The sequence below is a fragment of the Perna viridis genome, chromosome 9 (assembly GCF_037379345.1).
Source record: "Perna viridis isolate PV_CMFRI_1.1 ecotype Kerala chromosome 9, ASM3737934v1, whole genome shotgun sequence".
Lineage (NCBI taxonomy): Eukaryota > Metazoa > Mollusca > Bivalvia > Mytilida > Mytilidae > Perna > Perna viridis.
Window position 1 is genome coordinate 1,856,464 of NC_142453.1, and position 19,325 is coordinate 1,875,788.

The following is a 19,325-nucleotide window of genomic DNA, read 5'->3' on the forward strand; positions in this document are numbered from 1 at the left end:
TCCACTAAAAACTGGGTGCATGGACCAGGTGCACCAGTAAGGTATGAGTCCGCTGCTTTTCTAAAAAAAACACCCGCCGTGTTGCTCATAACAAGTCAAGTCCGTGGTAGACAAACAAGGAAAGTAAAACTACGACCAGTAGAATAAATCAGTTTTCATGGTGCCGATGGATACACCATAACGATCACGAGTCCATGATGTCTGTCCAGAAGCCTATTTTTTTAGAGTTCTATCGCAATGCAAAAGCTCTGCATATCCTTTATCTTAAGTTCTTTCGGGTAGATGCGGTGTATCAAATCCCCAAAATATGGATTGTTTAAAGATAATACGTCATCTATATAGCGGAAACTGAGATTAAAGGATCTAGCCAAACGATTTTCTTTCTTTTTTATCAGATTAGCTATAACGCCAGCCTCATAAGAGGGAAGGAATAGGTCAGCAAGTAAAGGAACACAATTTGTTCCCATTGGAATGCCAACCGTTTGTTGAAAAACATGTCCATTACACTGGACAAATATGTTTTTGTAAACATATTCCTCTGTATATTTGGAAGATGATTTGAAATTATTTCTTACGACGTATGAGGAATCTCTTCCAAGAACAAATATTTGTATCTAGGCGTACCATCTTTTTTTGAAAAACATCGATGTATAATGTTTTTAAGTTGGAATTTTAACTGAGTATGGGGAATAGAGGTATACAGTGTTGAAAAAGCATAGGTTTTAACGCTATTATATTCAGATAATAGTCTTGACGTGATAGTCTCCAGGATCCACATTGAATTAATAGCATTAAAGGAGTACCAAGTGTTGTTTTAGGACTGCAGACTCTCTTCCTTGACAGTTGTGAGTATAGTAGTTAAAAGTTTAGAAAGAGGTTTGGTGGTACATTTTGCAGATCCAGCTATGAAACGGTGTTTGTGTGGATTCTTGTGGAGTTTAGGAATCCAGTACATAGACGGTAAATCATGTTCATCGTCCTTGGTAGAGAGACCAGAGGAGGATAGCACAGATTTATGCTTTTCCACAAACTTTTCTTGGTAGAGTGTGGTAGCAGTATAGGTCCTATCACGGTTATTTTTTTCTACGTCTACCTCTGATAAGAAGCATTGGAGTTTAAACGTTTTGCAGACAAAAACAATGTTGTTTTGGGCTTTGTATGCTGGTATGACAACATATTTGTCATGTATAGTAGACAATGTTTTTGTACATTGTGTCCTTGAAAACTAATGTAGCCTTGGCACTCACTGACCTTCTTAAAACTTTCATCCGTTTCAAAATTATGACCACACGACCGTTAACCACCCTGACAACGAATCAATGTCTTCTTGTGCTCGTTTTATTCATTTTCTTGCATAGTCCTCCACGGCATCCATAAGAACTTTAAAGTAATAATTCTAATTTATGGAGCGCGGTTAACGGTACTTGGGATCTTTAGAAAACATATTACGCAGAGATTCGTTTTCGATGAAGGTTAAATCTCCCGTAACGACGTGACCAGAAAGACCATATCTGGAGAGCTTTTACAAGAACTGTCAGATGGTTTAGCCTTGAAGTTGGATTCTAATCCATATATTGAGTTTGTTGATTTGCAGCTTAAATAATCGTGACTTCTTGTATGGAAGGTTTTGTTTGTAAGGGAACTGGAGAAGTAAGAGTCGGTTATAAGAATGTTGCATGTTTTGCAATTTTTAATACCACATTTTGATATTGTGGAATGTTGTTCGTCATCGTTTTAGTCAAATATATCATTTAAAGTGATGGAACATGGTTTGATAATTTTAATATAGTCAGAATTTTTGTGCTGAAAATTGCAGACTGAACGTGTGATTAGGTACTTTTTGTTGAATTGGTCGGGGCACCAGATGTGAGATATATAGTGTAAAAATGAGTTTTCTAACTTGGTTTTAAGGAGAAAGACCTGGGGTAAGGAATATAAATCTTCAAATCAGTGATATGTTTGCTTCATATACAATTTCAACAAAGCCTTTCAAGCTTGCCTTTGAAATAGAATGAAATAGGTCAAAATTACTTTGATGCTTACATGGGATTGGTGTAAAATGCTGGCTACAAACGTTCCAAAAATTTGTAAAATTTGTGTCCCTTACCGTAGGTCTACCTCCTTAAAGGGAATTTCAAATAGTCATAGCTACCAATGCGAACAGAAAACAAAAGAAGTGGATTGATTGTAAAAGATACATGTCCAAAACAAATAAGAAAAAAAATAGATGTTACTCCACTGGAGTAGCTTGCATCGCAATGTTTCTGGTGCAAGAATTTCAAATGCAATGGTGGGTAAAATCTATGTTTCACAGGATGCCAAACCTCTCTCATCTATTGTGACGTGAATTTACCAACAGTGATTAAATAGCATTGCATATATAGTGTCATTACTGGCAAATCAGTGGTCATATCAGCATAAAGAATAAATTACGAAAAGCAATCATTACTCATTGTTTAAATAAAAAAAACTGACTATTTAACTGCCATATTCTCTTATTTTAAGTTTGATTTTATCATTCCACTTCTTTAGTTTTTAGTGCAGTCCGAGTTGCTCATTTGCTTTTGATAATTTGTATGTATGATTTTAGTTGCTTTATATCCTTTGTTGTGTATGTCTGTTTTCCTAGTCCGGTCTTTGTCCCTGGATTACATTCTTTTGATTACCGCTATAACCTTGGTTCCCTTGATTACTCATTCATACGTGTACAGATTTTTTCCTTCAGTTTTAGTACATGCTACCATAATATATAACCTGCATTGCATGTAATATGATGTTATTGTAAATTCAAGAACTTCATAAGTCGTAGCTATTTATTCCAATAGGAGCTTTCAGAAATATTCTTAAGTTACAATTTTTATCTTATCCAAAACGTAATAAGTGGTCAATTATTATCTTTCCACATGGATGCATGTGAAGGCTTGTGCATGATTTTTGTACGGATATCATAACTTGATATTTAAAAAAATGTGATATCCATCACCAAGGAAGAAGATGCTCACCTAATGTCACATCTTTTCGTGGAAATTTATGTTGTTAATTTTTTTTTCAGTTTTTGTTTTATATCTCATTTTCCTTATCTTTACTAATTGTTTGTACATGTAACCCATTGTTTTCGGTTTGCTACACTGTGTATATTTGTTTCTTTTTATCACGCTCGGGATTTGTCTTTAGAGTTTAAAATAATCCCGCTTTATTTAATGCCGATATCAAGATCTATATGTGCGTGGTTATAGAAATTTATATAAAGAGACATATAAAATGCAATATTGCATTTAGGTAGCATTAAATTAAAGGCTTAACTGTAAGATCATGAAGATACTAAGTACTGTGTATCCTGTATGTTTCATTGAAGGGATACAAACAAATCCAATTTGCAATTGATTAACCGTGGTTACTACAGATAATCGGAAAATCAATGACACGTATAATATCGGAAAATCAACGACACGTATAATTTGGGAAAATCAACAACACTGCAAAAATGCTATCGTGTTTGTCGCACATCAGTTTCATATCTCATTGATTTGTTGATTATGTAGCATACACTGTAAGGAAAAGGAATAAGAAGGAAATAAGAAAATGATAAGACTGAAACAATTCTAAACAATTATCAATGTACATTTTAACATAACAACGGCAAGGAAAACATGATACAAAAATAAGATCAACTCTGCCCTTACATGATCATCAAAACATCCTACAGTTTCTATGTGTTATTTACAAAGTTATTCCCCTTATATATATTCTCATGAGAACAAGGGTTATATCAAAAGCAACATGTTTATTACTAAAGGTTACGCAAACTAACGTAACTCAGTTTCAATAAGAGTGTTCTTCAATTTAGGAAACAGGTCGCCTATGTTCATTATAAAGCTATCCCTCCTTGATGCTACAGAAATCCAATTTCTATCTGGCCCAATAACTTCATTGTAGTTGAAAAGGCAACGGAGCGTGAGAAAGTTGCTATCGGAATGATTGGAGGTTGTTGCCACTTTTTCGGCCGTCTTCGATACGGGCAGTTGATGGTATTGTTATTCTTAGATATGTTCAGAGCTAGCTTTGGTTAACTATAATCAATCTTTAAGTGATAATCTCATTTTGTCTATGTGGTGTATGTTACGGAATTTCATGAAGTGGGTTGGATGTATTATTGGGTGGTTTGTATAGGTCTCTGTTTGTTGTTGCAGTTCATGTTGATTTTACATTAAAAGAAGATGGTTGAGGCCTTATAAAACTACTTTAAACCCAGCGAAAACTTCATGCAGCTGTCCACTGTCAAGAGATATTGATCATTAATGTGTCTTATGAGGCTGACTTTATAGTTAATCTGATCCGAAAGAAAGAATATCGTTTAGCTAGATCCTTAAATCTCAGTTTCCGCTATATAGATGACGTATTATCTTTAAACAATCCTAATAATACATCGCATCTACTCTCAAAGAACTTGAGATATAGGATACTACAGACACTGTGAAGTCAGCCTCATATCTTGACCTACACTTAGAAATCGATTGTAAAGGAAAACTATTGACCAAATTACGTCGAACGTGATGACTTTTCATTCAAAATTGTCAACTTTCCTTTCATCTGTGCAACATCTCTTTAGCACCTATGTATGGAGTGTTCACATCACAACAAATACGTTATGCCAGAGCTTGCCGAAACTACGCAGACGTTTTGCATCGCGCTAGAACTCTAACAAATAGGCTTCTGGAACAGGGTTATGTTGCTACAAGATTGAAGTCATCAATACAGAAGTTTTATGGTCGTCATCATGAACTCGTGGATCGTTATGGTGTATCCATCTGCACCATGAAAACTGATTTATTCAACGGGTCACAGTTTTCCTTTCCTCGTTTGTCTACCCCGGACTTGACTTTTTATGAGCAACTCGGCGGGTGTTTCTAGAAAAACAGACGCTTACCCTACCAGTGCACCTGGTCCATGCTCCCAGGTTTTAGTGGAATCCGAGTTGCTCATTTGCTTTTATTAATTTGTATGCATGATTTTAGTTAATTTATGTTCTTTGTTGTGTATATCTGTTTTCCATGTCTGGTCTTTGTCCCTGGATTACATTCTTTTGATTACCGCTATAACCTTGGTTCCCTTGATTAATCTTTGAGTCGTTATATTACTTTTTAATTTGGTTTTTACAGTGATTTCGTTACCTGTTTTGCCTGGGCTTTTCAGTGCTTACTTAAAGTTGTGATTATAGTTTTGACATATAAGACATTTGTTTGGTATCTCTAGAAATACATTATATTTTGTATTTAGGTTATACGCTGGTGTATTTGTTGCTTTTCATGATATTTCGTTCAATCGGAAGCGATTTTTTGTAACTCAGACAAAAGACTTGACAAATGATTATGATGTAAAAGTATGACTTATGTACTCACAAAATTACCATTAAACTGAAACACACATTTAATTCACAATTCTATTCTGAGTCAGAACCCCACTCCACAGCCCCGTTCTTGTTTACTAGCTCACAATCATTAACAAATCAAATCCCATAAACAAGGTTGATCGATTGTTGTGGTTTAACGCCCAAGTAGGAATATTTCAGCAATATTCAGGCGATCCAGAAACAAGAAAGTACATAGATATAACAGAAAGTGATTACATATTTCTGTTCATTTTCTAACTTTATTTATTTATTTATTTATTTATTTATTTTTTGTTCCACTTACAGCTTTTAACCCTCTTCTATGACTCATTGATTGTGATCAGATGTCAGATTAAGGTGCTTGTTCTCGTGGATGCAATACTTGTATTGTGAAAGCTTCCAATTAATTATTTGGTATATGGGTAGTTGGGAAATGAGGAATTGGGTGGGGAATCGGGATTGGGGATGAGGATGATGTATGTTTGAATGGGGGCGTTTTGAATGTGGAGGATGGGGAAATAAGTTGAAAATGTTTTGATATGAAGAAATATATTAAATTGAATAAGAAAAACATCTAAAATGTAGAAAATTTTAAACGCATTTTAAATTTAATTTGATAATTTACATATTTGGTGTTTCTAGAAAAGCAGAGGACGCGTACGCTACTGTGCACCTGGTCCATGGTCCCAGTTTTTAGTGGAGTCCGAGTTGCTCATTGCACTTGTTACTTTGTATTTTTGCTAATTTATGTTCTTTGTTGTATGTCTGTTTTTCATATCTGGTTTTTGTCCCTGGATTACATTCTTTTGATTACCGCTATAACCTTGGGTCCCGTGATTACTCTTTGATAAAGAATACGCTATGAGGATTGTATCGGGGGGTTGGGATTTTCAATGGGAAATTGGGATGGGTATAAAAGGGAATGCGGTATTGGGATGGTATGGGTTTAAGTGGGACGTTTATATCATACAAGAACTGTACAATAAATTGTGATTTTGCTCATTGAAATTCAAATTAAAAAGGGCTGTATGGCAACAACGAGAATTGTGTAAATTATAATGGAAGTTAGATAGCGAAGGAAGTGTTGCCCTAAACAATATTCATTAATTTGAAGACACATACCTTAGATTTACGTAGTAATCGCCAAAATTCACTGGTTAAATCAGGGATTTGGGTGTGACCCTGGCGATGTGACCCAGAATATTGTCTTATCTCTTTAAATAATGATGAATCAAATTGATTAAATGAACTTTACTCATTGGATTCCGCTGTTGGTTTCCGACAAGGATATCCTCAGATCCAGTGTGTCTTTGGTAGTAATATAGCGTCAAGACAAAAGTACAGGTGTAGGTCACTGTGATCTACATTTTAAGGTTCATTAACCATGGTTAAGTATATTGTCCAGTCTCAAATACAAAAAACTGCCAGTTTTATATATTGTAAATTTCGATATGCTGTACATATGTTTCAAGGAGTAACCTCTCATCAACAGCATCAAAATTCCGACTACTGGGTTGGTGAATACTGTCGCGGACCTCAGGACCACCAGTAGTAGTATCCATCCAGTGGTTCTTAAATACAAAAATACCAGTTTTATATATTGTAAATTTCGATATGCTGTACACGTGTTTCAAGGAGTAACCTCTCATCAGCAGTATTAAAATCAAATATGTTGGAAGATCATAATCAAAATAAAAGAGGAGCAAAAGGTAGGATCATCTAAAAACAAGTATATAAAACTTTACATTATAACACTGTACATGAACATACATGTACATGCAAGATTAGATATTATTGATAGAGTACCATAAACAATCATTTAATATTTAAAATCAGTAAAAAATCAGTTATTTTAATTGAATAAAACCTTTACACGTGGTATTAATTAACCTGCAGTATAAACTTTTACCCGTCAATATCATATTGTGAAAATGCCCGAGGGCATTATTACATTGTGGTATTGCCTGGTTACGAATTTAGAGTTACTTCCCTTTTTAAGACGCATTCGTGATCAAGCAGTTGTCAATGTTAATATGCAGAAATACGATTTGCATGGCTTTCTGAAAAAAAAATCAAGGCTATGGTTCCTCAATGAAATAAACATAATAGTTGTTGATAAACTTGTCATGCTGTGATATTAAGGCTGCCCGTTGGACAGTCGTATTTAGTTTTGACTCTGGGTAAAAACTACATGTTGAAGTCAATGCAGGAAGACACTGTGTAGGGCTGTTTTTTTCTTTGTATGTGACTGCTTGGAAAGTTGTCTCAGGCAAAGATAAATACTTGTAATGTTGTCTTGGAATGCTGATTGTTGTACACGTAAATGTTTATTTACACGACATGTACATGTGTGTCTATATGATCTGTGGTCAGTATTATAGTACTGCTTTTGTTAGCAGGTTGTAAATAAATAATCAGGTAAATGATTTACATGTACACCATGTTTATAGACCAGAGACATAAATATATAATGTGCATTAAATGTCTCTGAATGAACCCTCAACATGCAGATGATATATAGACACCCTGATGACGGGAAGGCGCCAGACAGTTACTAGCCAAATTGAATTAAAATGTGTTCCTTTATATCAAGTAATTTTGTATGGTCATCTCATTTTCAGTTAAAAGGATAATTAACTGGAATGCGTCATTAACCAAAATATGATCGCGAGTGCCGAAAAAACGAGTGATCGTATTTTGGTTATTCAGGATTACCAATTGATTATCCTATATATCATACATATTTTCTTTATTTTTCTTTGCTATTTTCAACACAAACTTTTAATTTCGTGAACGGCGGATTGACTTTTGTGTTGTGACGTTTGGTGGGAGAAAAACCGAGAGTTAAATTACCGAATTTATTTCACTGTGTGAATTATCGATTTTTTTTCTCTCACTTGAAACATTCGGTAAATCGCTCTTTTCTTTATAATTGTTATAAATACTAATCTAACAAAAAAAACTGGTGTAAACGTAATTCATAGGTGGCTGTCTGAATCACATTCCCTTCCTTTACATTTCCGAAAAAGATGACAAGCGCTCGCGAGGCTTGAATGACTATTCGACCCAATTTTGGTTTTCATTTCAGTGATTGAACGACGCGATTATTCTTTGTGATTTTCTTCATTTATTTACTTTGTTGAAATAAGCTTTCTTAACTTCAGATTATTCTTTTTTAGTTTGCAGTAACGTGTTATATGACCAATTTTAGCGAAAGGACGAATTGAGTGAAAGGTTTTGAATTACTTGCCGGCCAAAACAATTGATAGTAACTCTTGGAAAAAGGAGTTCGAGAATCTCAAATTTTTACTTGACTTTTGAACTAGTCAGACTTCCAAACAATATTTTGTGAAAAATCATGCGCTTCGGTTGGGGATCGTCTGAATTGAGTTTCTTGTAATCTCATTTGGATATGTTTTCCTACAAAAAATAAGTCCAACATTCAGATAAATACTAATTAATCTTAAGAAAACAACGTAACAACAAAATAACCGAACACTAATCCGATTTATAATCAAGTCAATCCCAAAATAAATCTAAAAATAGATATTACACTACCGGAGCAGCTGGTACCGCAAAGGTCCTAACTTGGTACAGGTACTGCAAGCGAAATGGTGGGTCTAATCTAGATTTTACAGCGCGCTAAACGTCCCTCTTCCATTGCGGCGTGACTATACTAGTGGTGATTAAAAATATTTATATGTTATTGTCATAATCGGTAATCAGCAGCCACATCAGCACACAGAACATTTTCCAAAAAAAAAACACATTCATTGTTCTAAAAAGAAACTGAGTATTTTTCAACCAAGGAATATTATCTTTAAAAAAATTCGTAAGAAACCTATTAAGACGCATTTCCTCATTACACTGATTCAGGAGTCTGTTACACAGACATCTGTGGTGTTCAAGAAATCAGAGTAGTTAGTACTTGCTCTAGCGTAGCGAATCAATTGTGAAACATAAACACCATATGTAGGAGATGAAGGCATATTGCTGCACAGGTAAGGAAAATGTATGATATCAAAATTAAAATCGTCTCTTTATCATAAATCGTAGTGCTGAGATAACCACCGTTGTCACATTAAAGATGTACGTGCAAAAAAGATGCAGAATAGTTTGTTTCTGTAGTCTTCTTTCTCTCGAGCTCTGGTGGATATATTAACGGTAATATTTACCAATATAAGGGTTGTTGATGAACAATATATCACCAATCTGGATGTAAAGTAAAATGATTAAGCATTATTTTAAATGTTCATTCTTTACGTGGTTCTGAAGAAATTCAGTCTCGTTTGAATATAAAAACAAATCGGCTAGGAGAGGAGCACAGTTAGAAATGTCATTTTGTTGTTGAAAGAGAAATCAAAGGAATCAAGATTCTAGGGTAATTAAACAAATGTAATCTAGGGACAAAGACCAGACATGGAAAACAGACATACACAACAAAGAACATAAAACAACCAAAATAATACATACAAAGTAACAAAAGCAAATGAGCAACTAGCTCCTCAAAATGTGACAAATATGTTTTCAATGAGGAAATCAATCATATCGCAAACCTGCTTTTCTGTGTAGCACACTTTGTACAGAATTGAGAAGTATAAAGATCATACCAACCACACAAAACTAATTAAAATTTTCTCCATTATGTTTTTTAACAGCAGAGTGCCAATGGTCGTCGGCCTATTGACGCACAAAAATATTTAACTCATTTTATTACGATTGTTTGCAATAATATTTCAAATGTTATAAACATGTGAATCGCCAAAACGAAGGGACATAATTGATATTCATTCAATATTATTCTCAGCGCCGCCATGATGAATTCAATATTTCGGTGAATATCTTAAGTGTTGTCTTCGTCCTTTACCAAACATGGCTTGGTGTGTGTTAGTAGTCTAAGTAATTGTTTATAAAGAGTAATCAAGGAAACCAAGTTTATAGCGGTAATCAAAAGAATGTAATCCAGGGACAAAGACCAGACATGGAAAACAGACATACACAGCAAAGAAGACAAAGCAACCAAAATCATACACACAAAGTAACAAAAGCAAATGAGAAACTCGAACTCCACCAAAAACTGGGAGCATGGAACAGGTGCACCAGTAGGGTAAGCTTTTAGAAACACCCGCCGAGTTGTTCATAAAAAGTCATGTCCGGGGTAGACGAAAGAGGAAGGACATGAAGAGTTGTTGTTGATTTTCATTTATATGAAACAGTCTATGTTACAAACTTGTTGAACATGATGAGCTTCACAGGTAAAGGATTATGGAGAAATACAAACAAAATCGTACAAGAATATTTTATTTGTGTAAAGTGATGTACATGTACAGTACTGTATATTCTGCATATTTTGAGAACAAAATACAATCATGTACAAGGTCAAGAAAACTTGTATGATAAATAGTCGATCAAAAGCGATTAATCATAATTCTATGTACTGTACATGTAAAAGTTACACGAGAACGTTTCATACATAACATTATATGATTTGAAAATTAATCTTAACATTTACAATTCAATTCAATATTTTATTTCAACATTTATTGTCACAAACGCATCAACAATAAATTAAATGGTCAAGGCCCTTAGTATTTAGATATGTGACCATATACATGTTTATACTTCAGGAACTTTATTGTGCTATTATTTTTAATATGTCTATAAATACAAGCAGTTGATACAAGAATAATAAACTTAATACAATGTATGTCTGTCCTTCAATTTTTTTTTGCACTATATTGTCATGAACAGTACATGGCCATTGTACCACAGTTATGACAGTACAATAAAAGTCTATCCATGTTCATTTTCAGTATCTTTTTTATATTGACGGATACATGTTTTGATTTTTTAGAAGATTTTGTACGCAGCTATCATGCTTCACCTACCAATTATACAAGTTACTACATAAGTCTTACATTGCAGGAAGCTCTGTTCAATGGAATTATGATTGTGTCAGATTTTGAGGTACTATTATTAACACTTATATGCCTCATATTTTGGGAAAAAATAAAAATCAGTGGAAATTTTGGGGTGTTTCGGAGATAGAAACCATTTCTTTATTTTTCGGAAAATGTTGGAAGTTATTGCAAAATTTTAGCACAAATTACAAAATTAATAGATTACTGTGAGGTTGTGTTTGAAGAAAAAAAAACATGTAATGAGCCATATTTGAGGTTTAATTTAATATCAGTCTGCTTCAATACAGGAATCATGAATCACGGTAACTCTGAATGTGAGAATTATGAATTTTTAGTGATGAATTCCAGTATATTTATGGCATATATATGACTGAAAAGGCCAATTTGATTAATTTATACATGTGGAATTCAGATTATCTCTAATGCTGTTAAAATTTCGTCTTGCACTGCAATGAAAATTGATATGAAAATGAAGTTTGAGAAGAAATAATTGCTAAATTATAATGTACAAGTTATAAATGTGTTGTTCTTCAAAAGTTATTTAATTCATTTGCATACATGTATGCAATACTTTATGACTGTAGCATCCAGGAATACAACCTGGAATGCTTGCACTGCACGTTAATACTCTATCAACTGAGCTAAACGATTACTTCATTGTTACTCATTTTACGGTTTTATTTCTGTAGATTAGATCGATTTTGTCATTATTTATTTTGGGAACTTTCACAGCTTGTTTTATGATATTGGTTTGCCCATCATAGCCGGCCGTGTTGTGTCTTCACTTGTAGAAGTTGAATTGCCATTTATGACTATTTCATTGGCAATCATACCACATCTCCTATTCTTTTATTCAATAGTAAACAAAATGACCTTGCTATTTAAGGTTTTAAAGGATTAATTGTGAGACGCATTGTATCATTATAAAACTGAACAATTATGTGCTATATCAAACCAAAAATTTTGGAATTTGCTCTCATTGCTCCTCAAACAAGCATGTTGCGTATAACTATTTGACTTTGGTAAATGCTGTGAAGTCTTTTTAAAATTTTAAAATGTATGAAAGGCTACTTCAGTTTTCAAAGACCTCGATGTAGCAAAAACATTGTCTATTCTACATGATAAATAATTTTGTCTGCTAAACGTATTATATCACATGCTTAATATCAGAGGTAGACTTAGGAAACATTAGCAGTAATAAGACCAATACTGCCTCTACAATCTCCAAAGAAGAGATAGTGGAAAACCATCAATCTTTGCTACTCCCGTAGTGGTACATTATATTAATTCAATGTGAATCCTGACATAAAAACTCACAGCTGACAAAGAGGATCGCTAAAGAGGAAATTAGTCGAACACCATAAATCTGCACTATCCTCTCTCTACCAAAGACGATGATTGTGGTCTACTGTCTACGTACTGAATATCTAAACTTGCACACAATGCTACATAGCTGTATCTGCAAATTGAACAACCAACCTTCTTTTAACTTCTATACTCTCAGTTGCCAAAAATAGTCTCGAGTCCTACCACAACACTTGTTACTCCCATAGTGGTATTTATTCGGTTTTACATGAACATTACATGAACAGCCTTCGACCGTTCATTGAGTTTGGGAGCTTCGAGATCTGTTCATACATGCATGAACGACCGAAAATAGCTGTTCAATCCTAAAAATAATCTGTTGTCTTATTAAATAACAAATTTTGTAGAGAAAAAATGTGTGAAGAAGCCATTTTGGTCTTGTTGGAATTTCATATCTTTATTGATTTGAGAGTTACTTATATCTATTATAAACTTGAGATTTACTAGTAAATAATATCCACTAAATAACTTTATCATAACAGTTAGATTTACATGAAATTGATTTAAAACATCCAACCTATTTGAATGCATAATTCCATAGAATTGTAGCATATTTTTGGTGAAATGTATGAGTGAGTGCTACACCATTTACATTTGTACATCTTAATAAACTTAATACTGCTTCACTTTGTTTAAAATGTATAAATAAGGAAGATAACTACTTTCGCTATATTTATCACGTAGTATTGCTTCTACTCTTAATGAATGACCTAAATATTTATGATTATAAATGTTGGTGCTTCAGGTTTATATAATTTTGATGAACTGGGACTAAGGGTCAAAGGAGACACAGCTTTTACACACGGATGTGAGGTACGTTATATGTTTATTTGCTGCTTGACTTGTTACTGCAGAAACATTTGCCTTTGCCTGTATTCACATGTTGCTATTTTTAGTTATTTGAATAATTCACAGATTAATATTTGTGAGAATTGATTAATATGTGTGGTTAACAAATGCATATATTATACATAATATCATTTACATGATCTATACATTTTGAATTAGAGGTTATAATGGGATATTTTTGTACTAGAGACTTACCAGAAATTAGTTTTAGATTATAAGGAAAACATTGTTATTTCCGCTATATAGATGACGTATTATCTTTAAACAATCCTAATTTTGGGGATTTGATACATCGCATCTACCCCAAAGAAATTGAGATAAAGGATACTACAGACGATGTGAGGTCAGCTTCATATCTTGACCTACACTTAGAAATCGATGGTAAAGGAAAACTATTGACCAAACTTTACGACAAACATGATGACTTTTTATTCAGAATTTTCAAATGTCCTTTCATCTGTAGCAACATCCCTTCAGCGCCTGCGCATGGAGTGTTCATATCACAGCTCATACGTTATGCAAGACCTTGCCGAAACTACGAAGACTTTTTGTATCGCGCCATAATTCTAACAAATAGGCTTCTGGAACAGGGTTATGTTGCTACAAGATTGAAGTCATCATTAATGAAGTTTGATGGTCGTCATCCTGAGCTCGTGGATCGCTACGGTGTATCCATCTGCGCCATGAAAACTGATTTGTTCAACGTGTCATAGTTTTGCTTTTCTCGTATACCCCGGACTTGACTTTTTATGAGCAACTCGGCGGGTGTTTCTAGAAAAGCAGAGGATGCTTACCCTACCGGTGCACCTGGCACATGCTCCCATGTTTTAGTGGTCCGAGCTGCTCTTTTGGTTTTGTTACTCTGTTTATATGATTTTAGTTACTTCATGTTCTTTGTTGTGTATATCTGTTTTCCATGTCTGCTCTTTGTCCCTGAATTACATTCTTTTGATTAACACTATAACATCGGTTACCTTGATTACTCCTTGATTACCGCCATAACCTTGGTTCCCTCGATTATTCTTTGCTATTCTTTATTTTTACTTCAAAATTAATGGTTCTGACATTATGTGACATTGAACATAATAGCTGAATAAATATAGAAGGCTATATTCTCTGATAAATCATTTCAAATAATAATGTAGAAATTAATTTTCTTCGTTAAAATTGATTGATTTATCTCAGCTCAAGCCATTTTACAATTCGATAATTTTTTGTTGTTTTAATTCACCAATGAGCGGTTAATTACGAATTTAAAAGTATATACTTGTATTTGAACATTAATATGATTCTTATTGGTATTTTATTGTCTGTAAGTATCAAAGCTTATCGCGATTGCATGGCGTGCTTTAAACATTACGTTAATTAAGCATACTTGTCTTAAACAGTACTTACATTTATTAGTAATTACACACTGTAAGAGCAATATGTGGACAATGCTGCAATAGTTAGGGAGAACAAATATCATACCAGTCTTTTGATAAGATTATAAATTATGAATACTATTTCGTTCAATAATTTCCTCATAAAGAGACAGCCATAAAACAATTGACACTCATTTCTTATTATACAAAATATGAAAAGCACAAATAATCATTTATTTTAAATGTGGCAGTGCAAATGATAACTGCCTGATATTTTGTCTGTAAGCGACGTTGACGAAAACGGCATACCAAAGACATCATATCAATACAGCGCAGAACGCATGCAGCAATTTTTATACAATCGTCTTGCCTATCCCTTAAAAGATGAGATTTGAATGTTGCTTCTACCTTGTCCATCTTTTGTATAATGATACTTGGATGTTGACTCTGACTTGCATATCCTTTGAATGATTAGGCCTGAATAATGCTTCTACCTTACCTATTCTTTGAATTACACGACTTGGATGTTACTTCTTCCTTGCATTTTCTTTGAATGGTGAGACTTGTATGTTGCTCCTACCTTGCGTTTCCTTTGTATATTGAGACTTGGATGTCTCTATTACCTTGACTTTTTTTTGAATAATGGGACCAGAATGTTGCTTCTACCTTGTCTACTTTGTTTAACCCGTGAATGATCGATCAGGCATGGATGTTGCTTTTACCTTGCCTATCCTTTGATTCTACTTTGTCGACTGTGAATGATCGATGAGGCTTAGATGTTGCATTTACCTTGCCTATTCTATGAATTCTTAAACTTTGCTTATATCTTTTCGACAATATTTATAATGAGACTTGGATGTTGCTTTTACCCTGCCTTTACTTTGAATGATGAAACGTTGACGTGCTCCTACCTTGCCTATCGTTTGAGCGATGAGACCTTGATATTTCTTCCACATTGTCTATCCTTTGCATAATGCGACCTTGATATTGATACTATCATATGTTATCATTGTATCATTAGGATTCTACATTGCCTTTCTCCTGAATAGTAAGACGACTTTGATATTGCTGCTACCTTGTCCATCTTTTGTTTAATGAGACTTTAATATTGCTTCTACCTAATATTTCCTTTAAATGATGATACATGGATGTTGCTTCTATCATGCCCACACTTTGAGTGATGTGACTTGGATCTTGCTAAAATCTTGCATATCCTTCAAATGATGATACCTGGATATTACTTCTATCTTTGCCTTTCTTTCAATCTAAAATTGCTAATTAATTTTGCTTTAAAAGTTATATCCGTATTTAAAACGTTTTGTTGCCCAAAAAGAGCTCTTAATACCGAGTTTAAATGATACAATTATTTCTAGACATGTCATTTTGCTCCTTTTTAATGAATTATTTTACTTTTATCCTGACAAACAAAACCAAATGCAGTTTAAATTAGATATAATAATGACCATAAACATTTTCCCCTTTCAATCATACTGATTATACTTTTATATATATATAAAACAATAACAATTATATAACAATAACAATATAATTATAATTATATAAGTATATAATTATGTAATTTAATAACAATAACATAACAATAAATTAAATAAACGTCTAAATATGGTTAACATCAACAGAAGATGGTAAAATTTAAATTGAATATTTCTGATATCCTTCCTCAGCATAAAACTCAGAAAATTTTATGAGCATAAAACTCACAAAACTTCACGAGCATAAAACTCACAAAGTTCAAGATCAAAACAGATTCAGAAGCTGAATCGCGCACGCTGTGGGTGATTGTACCTTTATCAAAGGCTCACATAAGCAACTGATAAGAAGCCTGAATGAAAATAACAAAGTGTGTCTTTTTATCAAAGTTACAATTAATTGTAGAAAACAATTTTTAAAAAAATAAAAAGTCCAAATATAGTAGTACGGCGTATTGATTATAGCAAGTAGTGCTGTACCAGCCTTAGACCAAGACCTAAAAATGAATTATTTTTCTCGTTAATTCCATCTGGAGAAGTTGTTTGCAATTTATTCATCCAAAAGCTTTCCCGAGATACCCTTTTACTCTTTTTTGAAGCTCACTGTACTGGTTCAAATAAAATTCTATTTGTTTGCATAATACAAGTTCATTCACATGGTAGTAGGTTAGAGTTTTCTGTTTAACAGGTAATATCCTCTTGTTCTGTCTATAAGTATACATTTTCCTTTTAATGCTGTATCATGCATGAAAATTTTAGTTCATTTGTCCCATTGTATATAATGTTTGTGATCATCTCATTGCTTTTATTTACATTATTCATATATGCATATACATTTTTATATGGATAAGTTTCTTCGGTATGCAGCGTGTATATACATTTATCATAAAAAAATGTGAATCTGGCAGACAAGTTGTTATGACATATAACTTTCCCTTAGGAGGATTACAGATATAGAAAAATATATTTCGAAACATACTGTGAACATAAGTTAGATGCGTTTCCAAAAACGTAATTGGAAGTGACATTACTTTTTCTTTTAAATCAAAATCCACCCCCGCCATAAAATACCCGTTCCGTATTTTTAAAATGTTTTTATTTAATATTTCTATTATCAAATTAAAAGTGAAAGTTGGTCTCGTAATTTGTGCATTTCGAAACATGTGATCAAAGCTGAGTTTGAGGTAGTCGTTATACAGTAAAATCGTCGCAAACACTTAGTTCAAGCTGTTTTTGACTAAATTTCCGACGTTATTCAAATAATAATAATTAAAAAAAAAACAAAACAAATAAAAACAAAAAAAAGTATGCATTTATGTAACTTTTACCTTTAAAGTTTTGATATTTCTTCAAAATATTTTAAGATGATTTTTTGTGGAACTCTAGATATTTTCACATGAGTTGTAACTGATGATTATAAACAAAATACATGAAGAATAAGAATGAACACGAATGTGGCCAATGTTAAGGGAGTGAAAAACTGCACAAATTCTGGTGTTTTCCATCCTTTGAAAATTTGTAATTATATTTTGGCCAAGTTTAAAGGGCATATATGCATATAAGCGTAAACAAGTTTGTGAACGCTTGATCCCCCTAACAGAGGGCAGTGGTAAACAGGTTTGTGAAGGATCGACCCCCTAACCGGGGACAGTGGTAAACATGTTTGTGAACGCTCGATCCCCCTAACCGAGGGCATGTTAAACATGTTTGTGAATGCTCGATCCCCCGAACAGAAGGCAGAGGTAAACAGGTTTTGAAGGCTCGATCGCCATAACCGAGGGCGGTGGTAGGAACCATAATAATAAAACGAAAGCAAATTAGGATTTGATGTTTGAACTCGATACAGAATACAAACACTTTAACAAATGGGTCAAAAGACCATAAGCTGTATCTACCTCTAAAGAGTACTCCCTGTTTCTGTATCCAAAAACAACTGACAAGTACATTTTGTTTACTCAAAGAAAAAATTCAATAAAAATACGGTCAACAAGATTAGTGAAAATGTATCATAAACTTAATTTAGTAGGGTGGTGTTTATAAACTGAAAACTAAACTTCATTTAGTAGATTAGCGGTTATATGATGAAAACTAAACTTCATTCAGTAAGGTAGCGGTTATAAAATGAAAACTTCATTTTTGTAGGATAGTGGTTATTTAAAAAAAGCTTGTAGTTTTATAGTTTGGGTAATTGTATGACACATGGCTGTTTTTAGTATTATTCGAAAAGACAAATATTTGTCTCACGTTCTTAATTCTGTATGTTGTCGTAATCCACAATGGTTATGGGTTCTGAATTCTGAATTTTCAAGATTTCAGAGAGTACTCACAATTCATTCATTAGACAGTGACGTTTGAAAGCAAATATAACAAAGGATTTTTTTCCGTAATTGCTTCGACTGCATTAGTCTGGGTGATTTTTTAATCTGACTCGTAAAACCTTAACTACATGTAATGCCGTTTCATTCAACGGCAGCATACATGTACTGTACTTTATAAATTTCATTTTTGCCACATACGGTAAAGGCAATTTATAAATCACTGTGCATACGGCTTCAACTAAATACAAATTGTCCCGATCTATGTTAAATCTGCAACTCATAAAGTTGACATGGAGACATTGATTTTTTGTTTTGTTATTATTATTATTATTATTATTATTATTATTATTATTAATGTGTAGTCATGTATTGTTTAAATTACAATGTACTGGATTCTTAAACTCAACAAGAACCCATGCAAAACAAAACACTTCAACACTAGCTTAATCTACAAAACGTACCACCTAACCACTGCCAAAACGTTTTAACTTCTATACTCACAGCTGTAAAAGTTGGTCTCCAATCCTTCAACGCCAATTCTTACTCCCGAATAAGTATTGATTCAATGTGGATTCTGAAAAATTCGAAAGATTTTGTAGAAACCTCAAATTCAAAATTATTATCAGAAT